This window comes from Medicago truncatula, chromosome 4 (assembly GCF_003473485.1).
Source record: "Medicago truncatula cultivar Jemalong A17 chromosome 4, MtrunA17r5.0-ANR, whole genome shotgun sequence".
NCBI classification, from domain to species: domain Eukaryota; kingdom Viridiplantae; phylum Streptophyta; class Magnoliopsida; order Fabales; family Fabaceae; genus Medicago; species Medicago truncatula.
This window is the reverse complement of record NC_053045.1, coordinates 26,911,977-26,920,788: the sequence shown is the minus strand read 5'-3', so window position 1 is coordinate 26,920,788 and position 8,812 is coordinate 26,911,977. Positions and strand designations below refer to the sequence as shown.

At 29.5% G+C, this 8,812-nt stretch overlaps 2 long non-coding RNA genes across 2 annotated transcripts; both read right to left on the bottom strand.

Moving 5' to 3' along the window:
• Window positions 1–1,038: 1,038 nt before the first annotated feature.
• On the bottom strand, window positions 1,039–1,842 carry LOC120580224 (uncharacterized). The gene is made up of 2 exons (XR_005645928.1): window positions 1,679–1,842; window positions 1,039–1,526 (listed from the first exon to the last, which is right to left on the bottom strand). It is a non-coding gene; the product is annotated as an uncharacterized lncRNA (long non-coding RNA).
• A 2,395-nt stretch (window positions 1,843–4,237) lies between these two features.
• LOC120580304 (uncharacterized) lies at window positions 4,238–4,988 on the bottom strand. The gene is made up of 2 exons (XR_005646018.1): window positions 4,856–4,988; window positions 4,238–4,704 (listed from the first exon to the last, which is right to left on the bottom strand). It is a non-coding gene; the product is annotated as an uncharacterized lncRNA (long non-coding RNA).
• Window positions 4,989–8,812: the final 3,824 nt, after the last annotated feature.

The window sequence follows — 8,812 nt, the reverse complement described above, 5'->3', positions numbered from 1 at the left end:
TGCAGATCTCAACAGACCTGGAACATCAGAGAATCAACGATCAGAATCGCTAACCTCAACCGATTTCCTATGAACATTATGCGAGAGCCCATACCAACGAGTCTACCACGTCGAAAACCAATAAACCCTTGCGGGTTTTTAGGCCAATTTTTCAAGGATGGTTTATGAATCGACCGCGAACATCGACTAAGATTCATGTACCAACAACCTTGTAACAAAACACGACAAGCACGACCCTTTCGAGCACAACAAACTCTGATAGCTACGTAGAAACATCCAAACCACATCGAGACGAATCAGCAAGGCAACGCCGAGTCTTATAAATCATCAGGAGAATTGATGTTGACACATTTGGTTTGGCTGAGAAACACGAGTAAATTACTCAAATGCCCCTCGGCAGTTAACTGCCGAAATTTTGAAAAACCGGCTGCAGTTAACTGCCGAGAAAAACTTCGGCAGTTAACTGCCGAGGAATTTCAAACCTAAAATTAAATAAGGAAATACACCTAAATTTTCCTTAATTAAATTTAATTATTTAATCTTTTTAAGGAATTAAACATAATTATTTTTATGATTTCATTCATATGATTTTGTTGCCATAAATGAAGAAATGACAGAGGAAAAAGATGGGATGGCGTTTAAAGGTGGTGCGGAGGGCAAAGCCACTCATCGCACCACCAGTCATGGGAGTTACATGGCTGCAAAAAGGGTTTGAAATGGCAGAGGAAAAAGACGGGAAAAGTTCAAGAGAGAAGTGAGAGTGATTCTCCTATGATTAACCTTACAGGTTTCTTTGAAGAGAACATGCATTTCATGATGGGCAATCGTGCCTGTGAAAAGTAATATCCATTATACTCACTTAAATATATTTTTGCTTATAGAAAGAAAACAAAAGAAAGAAGTAATTTCCTTAAAAAAAAAAAATGAAAGAGGTAATTTATGGGATAATATTTTCAATGAGAAATGTTAACTGGTACATCTAGGACACTAGTTATGAAAATAAATATAGTAGTATTGCATTGAAAATGGTATAGTCAATTCTTCAAAAGTCTAAAAAATATTATTTTCAACTTTTTTTTTCTTTTCTTCCTTAACCATAACGTCTTGAGGCACTGATTTCTACATATATCTAGCAGAAAATAAAAGGACAGTAATAAAGATAGCCTCTTTATTTTTACATAACCATAAATTAGAAAAGTTTATTCTTGCAGTATTCTTCACAACTCTTCTGTCTCTTCATACCTCAATTATTATTGGACTTTTCCAGACAAGGGAGAATTTGTAGAAACGAGGTAGTGTTGCACTTAGGGCACTTGGGATTCTCTTCTGATGAGATAACATACAAGAAGCATCTTGGGCAGCCTATGAGACTCATGACCTTATTTATTATTGGGCCATTTGTTTCCTTAGGAGTATTTTCTTCAGTTGGTAGAAAAAGTGAAATATCAGCTGTCAAATCTGATGTATAAGATAGTGAAGATGATGAGGAAGACCTTCTCAAATCCATGGATGATGGATCTATCAACCTGATAAAGAAAAAGAAAAAATATAAGCAAAATGTTACTTTAGTTTAACACTGCATAAAGCAAGTCATAAAGTTGTATGCTTGATATAGAAATACTTGAAATGAATATAAATAGAACACTTGAAAAGAGAAACATATTCACAGTATACATACTTTCTTTATGTTTTGTAAAATGGATGAATTTTGATATAGACCTACAACTAAAACATGCAATATGTCTCAATACAAGGTCCAATTTATATACAACAGGGTTATCAAAATTGGACCTCCTTCATAGTTTTTTGGAATGGTTTTATTTGGACAGAACATTAAACCTCCTTCTGATCCCAATAAATTTAAAATTTAATGTACAGATGCAGTACCACAGACTCAACATACAATAACTGATCAGAAAATGAAATTGAGAAATGATTTTTGAACATCTATTTTGCTACAACTTTTGTGACAACTTTCTCTCTCATACTCACAATACTTTTTACTTTATCTCTCTATTGCTTTGATTTTCGTACAAATACCTATTTTTTCTTTGTAAATTATGATTTTTCCAAAAGTTGTCAACCAAATGGTTGTTCAAATAACACTTCTCTTTATAACAACTCTTTTTTAAATACTCATTCCTCTTATTTCTTGCTTTCTTCCAACTCCTTTTAACCGCTTTCTCTGATATTCTACCATGTGTCGCGTGGTGATTAGCTCAAACCTCTTATTTATTGCACATGTTTTTTTTTTTACATTAACTTAAAACAACTAATAATAGTAACTTTTTCTTGGAAAACAACAATTATTTATTCAGAAGTTTTTTACTACCTCCGTAATTATAAGACCCTTTTGAAAAAATAACGGGAATTAAGATAGTGGATATTTGTATTAAATATATTTGTAATTACTATTGTTTTTACAATTTTATCCTTTAAGAAAGAGAGTTGGCTTATGTTTTCAACATTATATTTATTGTTGATTGAAGAAAAAGATGTATAATAAATAGGGGCATATATATGTAAAGAAATAATTAATGTAGTTGGAAATAGAAAAGAGGTTTTAGAAAAAAGGATAAAAAATTTTCTCAAAAAGGTCTTATAATTAGGGACGGAGATAGTATTTAATATTAAATGTACAAGTTCCAATACAAAATTTCTATTTTAAACTTCTTAACATGTGCAAATTTGCACATGATAGAAAAACCCTTAAACGAAAGCTTTTATTAGTATTTTTGGCTTTTTGCGTTTAAAAAAATTAAGATTGGCTTTGGTAGGAATCGAATCCACAAAGCCATTGAGCATTTTTAGTATACCGGTTCGTATAACAAATATAAACAGTGACACTCCATTTATTAGGTTACTTGAAAAAAAGATTGTAAAAAAAAGTTTTATCTTTCATTAAATAAAATAAAAAGAACACTAACATTGCATGCTAATTAATTAATATTTGTGACGGAATATAAGAGTATCTACAAATTTCAAAATCTCGAGTTAAAAAGCTATAACACAACATATTTCTAGCAATGTTTCCAACAATATTTTAAATTTCATCCAACATTATAATTTTATTTTCACCAAATAATATAAACAATATTAAAAAGGTAAACAGAAAGTAATTCTATTATGTAAGAAATGTCAAACCCTAAGATTTTATCATTCTATAAAATTTCTAGTACATAAATATATTTTTGAAATTAAAATCAAAGAGAAACTTAACAAGAGAGAAAAAATATAACAATTTTTAAAAGTGTCTATAACTATTGGTTTGTGCTACACAGGTTCAATTAGCATTTTACTTATGTTGCGGTTTGGTTCGGTTTAGTTCAGTTGATAAAATAAAAATCGCAAACCAAACCAAACTACACGGTTGAGTATAAAAGTGATTCGAATACATCCAAACCAAATGCAATTTTTTTGCAGTTTCAGTTTGAGTTGGTTTGATTTACGGTTTTTTTATTGGATTGGTTCGGTTTTAAACACCCCTACATTCTGATCACTATTATAACCAAAAATATACATTTTAGATTCATTCAATTAATGTTATATATACTACTCCCTCCGTCCTACAATAGATGACCTATTTGAAAATGTGAACTATTGACTTAATATACTTTGACTATATTTTTCTACTAATATACAAAGATAAATAATATCATATAAGATGTCATTAGATTCGTCTCGATGAATATTTTCAAAATATCAAATTTTTATAATTTTTATAATAAATTAGTAAAGTTATTTAAGATCAAAATTGTATATTGTTATGTGTGACAAAGACAACTGTGTCGCTTAATATGGGACGGAAGGAATAGTATCTATAATAAATCAAATACATCGTTTTATGAATGATTTTAAAATGTTGATTTTTGTTGGTAAAAAAAATGCGACAAAACTGTAAAGATTTCATAAAAAGGAACAATTGTTAATGGAGTACATAACTATAAAGAGTTTGACAACATTAAACTTCGTTTCTACGTTTGAGTATTAAATGTTATGTCTTAAAAGTAATGATATTTGAACAATAATTTGCTTACAACTTTTATGACAACATCTTTTTTCTCTCTTCTTATTGGTTGAAAATAATGGAGAGAGAAAATGAAAGATAGAGAATAAGAATATAATGTGAGTATGAGAGAGAAAATTGTCTAAAAGTTATCATAAAATTGTTGTACATATATCATTTCTCATGTCTCAGTTACTCAATATTTGCATTCAAGATAAGTTGAAGCTGGAGAGGAAATGTCCACTCCCTTAAGTTATATTTTTTTGCCTATAGAAAGAAAACAAATGAAAAAGATAATTTTGAGGATAATATTTTTAATAAGTAGTAGTACGGGTATATCTAGCAGAAAATAAAAAGATAGGAGTAGTAATAATTTGACTAAGACATATAGCCTCTTTATTTTTTACATAACCATAAATCAGAAAAGTTTATTCTTGCAGTATTCTTCACCACTCAATTATTAGAAACGAGGTAGTGTTGCACTTAGGGCAATTTGGATTCTCTTCTGATGAAATAACATACAAGAAGCAACCTGGACATCCTATGAGAGTCATGGCCTTATTTATTATTGGTCCCTTTGTTTCCTTAGGAGTATTTTCTTCAGTTGGTAGAAAAAGTGAAATCTCAGTTGTCAAATCTGATGTATAAGATAGTGAAGATGATGAAGAAGAGCTTCTCAAATCCATAGATCTATCAATCTGATAAAGAAGAAGATGAAAATATAAGCAAAATGTTTCTTTATTTTAACACTGCATAAAGCAAGTTATAAAGTTGTATGCTTGATATAGAAATACTTGAAATGAATATAAATAGAACACTTGAAAAGAGAAACATTCACATTATACATACCTTCTTTAAGTTTTGTAAAATGGATGAATTTTGATTTTGACCATAAACTAAAAAATGCAATATGTCTCAATACAAGGTCCTATTTATATACAAACACTACCTCCTATTCTTCTTTTTTTTCCCGATGTTTATGTTGGGTCATTGGGGGAGCTCGGAGGACCGTCCACATCGAAGCTAGAACAACCACACAACCAAAAGAGACGTCACACTCTTACCCAAAACCTTAAGGAAATAGGTTTATAGGTCATCTTACTTATAAGGTGTTCACACTTGTACACAACAACAATTTCAACATCGAAAGGTAATCATATTGAGATATGTCGAATAATAAATGTAAATACATCTTCCAATAAAATAACGAGTGTTTAAACTCTACGGACACAAGTTAAAAAGACCAATATAATACTACATTCGTCCATAAATATAAGACCCTCCTTCTAAAGAGAAAGTTGTTTTATGTTTTCAACATGTTATTTATTGATGATAGAAGAAAGAAATGTATAATAAATAAGAGTATGTAGGTAAAGAAATAATTAATAGTTGGAAATAGCAAAGGGGACTTATAAAAAGGGACAAAAAATTCTCAAAAGGATCTTATAATTAGGGACAAAGTTATTCTTTTAGAAAATGTGTTGTCAAATTTTTTTAAAATTTAAAAGTTGTTACTTAAAATAAAAAAAAATTAAGTTAATTAATAGGCTTAATTGCAATTTTGGTCCCCCTATTTTCACCATTTTGCATAATTGATCCCCCTAATTTAAAATTTGACAATTTTGGTCCCTCCATCATATTTTTGAACTAAAAAAATGTTATTTGATAAATTTTATATGTCGTAGAATATGATCTGAAGATGGAAAAAGATCAACATCGATGAAATTGTAACAAATTTTCCTTGATAACTTCATTTAAAACATATCATATCACAGTATTTTAGACAAAATATTTTATAGAGTGACCAAAATTGTTGAATTTTAAAATAGGGCGACCGATTTTGCAAAATAATTAAAATAAGGGAACCAAAACTGCAATTAAGCCTAATTAATACTATTATAAAAAAAATAGTAAAAGGCGCTACCAGTGGCAATTAAAATTATGGAAGTACACATGTCTTAAGATATGTAATGTTGACAAATGCATCATTTATTGTAATTGTAATGGATCACAAACAGCACAACACGATGAAAAATCAAACAATGTTTCACTAAAACGACGAACAAAACAACGATGCACTAAGACGAGAAAACCACGGAAAAAAGCTACAAAAGAAAAATTAGATCAATTAGAAACCACTTACTTAAAAAAATGAGTTAAAAAAACGACCTAGAATACTGATTTCGTGTCAATATAAATGATTCAAAAGCATCATAAGGAATGAGGAAAAAGGAAAACCAAGTAAAGGGAAGTTAAATGCGCCAATTTAGGTTTTTTTTTTTTTTAACCTCAGTTTTTTGGAAAGGTTTTATTTGGGTACGACGACAGAACATTAAACCTCCTTCTGATCCCAATAAATTTAAAATTTAATGTATAGATGCAGTACAACAGTAATAACTGATGAGAAAATGAAATAACAACTCGTTTTCTGTTTTTTTTTTTTTTTTTATACTTTTAAAATATTCATTACTTTTATTTCTTGCTTTCTTCCAACTCGTTTTTCTTTCTTTGTTATGTCTCACGGTCTGGACTCTGGACACACATCATTTTAGTTAACAGCTTTCTCTGAGATTAATGTCAGTACGTATTAACTAGAACTAACGGTTGTGCCTAACTGCCTATAGCTGTTTTTTTAGGAAAACGTGCGTGCTTATAGCATTTCATTAATAATAATAGTTTCAATACAAGTGGGTATATCATAATAAACGACGAGATTAGCTAAAAACGTGGCCTCTCGTGCAAAAGCATGAGCAACTGCATTGACTTGTCGCCTAACAAACTCCACCCTAGAGTTAGAAAATAAATTGCAAAACAAAGAACGACATGAGGAAATAATGCAACAAAATTCAGACAAGTCGTTCCTAGTAAAAAGGAAGGCATCAACCGTTAATTTAGAGTCTGTTCCAAAGTCGACGTTATCAATCTGCATATCAATCAACCATTGCAAAGGAGAGTGCAGCCCTAAAGCTTTTCCCATATCCATCGAAACAGTACAAGGATATGTAATAGTCTTAGCCAGAACAAAAATAACTACCTATAGCTAAAAGTTATTGAGTTGATACAAACATTATTTTAGTTTAAATCGAATAGTTTCGAGTTTACGAACAACTCAATTCAAATTAATATATTCAACTCGTTAGATTTTACTTGAACAAAACATAAAGATTATTCTAAAACAAAGGCAACAAATTTAGTTCTTTGGCATTTAAAAAAAAAAAAAAAGACAAAGATTGAACAAAAGAGAAAGTCTATGGTTTTGTCGTCATATGATTCCGTTTATGTTTAAAAGAGACTTAACACATCATTTCAAAAAGAAGGGATAATAGTGTTTTACCCCTGTAATATAGGGCAATTTTGATTTTGCCCCCTTAAATTTTCTTTTTTGATTCGGTCCTTAAAAGAAAGATTCTTCAGAAATACTCTCTATGTCATCTGACTGTGTAACTAAGCTGATGTGGCATCACCTATGACTGTGTAAAAAGGATGACATGGCAGACTGATTTTTCATTTTTTTTCATTTTTTGTTACACTTTTTTTTATTTTTATTAATTAATGATAATTAAAAAAATTCAAAACTAAATATCATAGATTTGCAGATTTAAAGGATTACTAGCTTTTATGATTTACCAGCTTCTCTCTCGCATGAAAGCACGTTGTTCACCCCCAAATTGTTTTTTGATCATAGATTTGAAGAAAATTAAGCCAATGATGGAAAATAGTTTGGTTAATGGGTTGAACAATGATGAGCTTGAAGATAGGTTGTTTCCTCATCATAATTTGATTAGAGATAGGATAATGGTTAAGGATTTAACACTGAAGGAGGAGAAGGTGGAATTTGAAGAGAATGTGTTGATGAGAAATCAATAGATTTGGAGGATAATGTAAAATCCTTTTAAAAACAATCAATTAAATTTAAACCCACAATTGTTGAAGATGAATATTGGGGTTGGACGAAGGGATGAAGTAGAGGATTGAGATTTGGGTTTAATTTCATGAATTTTGTGTTTTTTTCTTTTTTCTTTTCAATTAATTTCATGAAAAACATAAATCCCTTCATATTCTGTTTTTAATATAAGTTAACTTTGGGTTTTTAACTCACATAAAAAAAATTATTTATTTTTAATTATAAATGACGTGTCAAATTAATTTCATGTGTGGCAGACAAAAAAAATTGAAAATTAAAAATAAAAATCCATGTCACTGCCACGTCATGGAATCTGGTGAGTCAGATGGCATATGGGGTATTTTTGAAGAATCTTTCTTATACAAGGAGCGAATTAAAAAAAAAAAATTACATGGAACAAAACTAAAAGTACACTATATTACATGGGGTAAAGAACTATTAACACTAAAAAGAATAATGAAAATTAAGACAAGACTAAAATATATCTAATTGTCTTTTTGTGACTCTTGAACTCGTTTTTTCATATTTCTTTTCGTTTTAAGGTGAATCCATTCAAAATTCTTTTTTTTTTTAAATATTATTTTTCAGAAAATTCAAAACAAATATTAAATACGGTTTAAAAAGCTCCAAAAACAAAGACGTTAGAAGTATTTTAATATTTAAAATGGTGTTCCTTAAAAATAATAATGTGTTTTTAAGTATTTTTTTTTTTTTTTGTGAAGAAGAATACAACCACTCTCTGAATAAAATACGAGTTATCCCAAGCGTACAAATAATATATACAAATATAAAGTTTAGACCTGAATATAGAAAACTAATGACATAGTTAACCACAAACACCCCAAAGCAGAAATATAAAACCATACCAAAATTGATACAGGTAACATGTACAACAACCAACA